Below are 763 nucleotides of genomic sequence, written 5' to 3' on the forward strand. Positions count from 1 at the left end.
TATCCTGGCTAATACAATAAATACGAACAATAAAAATCATAAATAAAATATTATGTAATAAAAAAGTTATAAATTATTATGTTGGGGCGACTCGAACACCCAATAGGAAATACCAAAAATTTATGACTTACCTATTAGTCGACAACATAAATTAAAAATATAACTTTATTAATATAGGTAACAAGACTTGAACTTGTAAAGTATTAAACTTCCCCGTCCTAAGCGGAGTCTGGTTACCAATTTCAGCATACCTATACTAATAGTGTAAAAGTTTCCCATATATGCTCGAGATAAGATTTGAACTTACAACCTAATCAGCTTCAATGATTCGCTCTACCAATTGAGCTTCTCAAGCGTTAGTTATCATAACTATATTGTGGAGTTATCAGGACTCGATCCTGAAATAACGATATGCAAAATCGTCGTTTTACCAGTTAAACTATAACCCCTAATCTATCCAAAAAACGATTCGAACGTTTACGGCTTGCGCCACTTAAGCTTAAATTAAGACTGTCTACCAATTCCAGCACTCGGATTATATAAGACTAAAATGACTTGAACATTTACTCAAACCATCATGAGTGGTTCGCTTTAACCAATTAAGCTATAGTCTTTGATTGCGTACTTAGGGGTTGCACCTAAATTACAAGGTCATGAGTCTCATGTGTTACTATTACACTAATACGCATTAAGAGATAGGTGAATTGAACACCTGACCTTTCGCGTGTAAAGCGACAGCTCTACCAACTGAGCTAATCTCTTG

General features: G+C 34.3%; 2 non-coding genes across 2 annotated transcripts; both read right to left on the reverse strand.

Annotated features, from left to right (window-relative positions):
- Positions 1-282: 282 nt before the first annotated feature.
- Positions 283-355, reverse strand: TRNAF-GAA. The gene has a single exon. It is a non-coding gene; the product is annotated as a tRNA-Phe (tRNA).
- A 334-nt stretch (positions 356-689) lies between these two features.
- Positions 690-762, reverse strand: TRNAV-UAC. Its single transcript has one exon. It is a non-coding gene; the product is annotated as a tRNA-Val (tRNA).
- Between the last annotated feature and the right edge of the window lies 1 nt (position 763).

Source organism: Brassica oleracea, unplaced genomic scaffold (assembly GCF_000695525.1).
Source record: "Brassica oleracea var. oleracea cultivar TO1000 unplaced genomic scaffold, BOL UnpScaffold05246, whole genome shotgun sequence".
Classification (NCBI taxonomy): Eukaryota; Viridiplantae; Streptophyta; class Magnoliopsida; order Brassicales; family Brassicaceae; genus Brassica; species Brassica oleracea.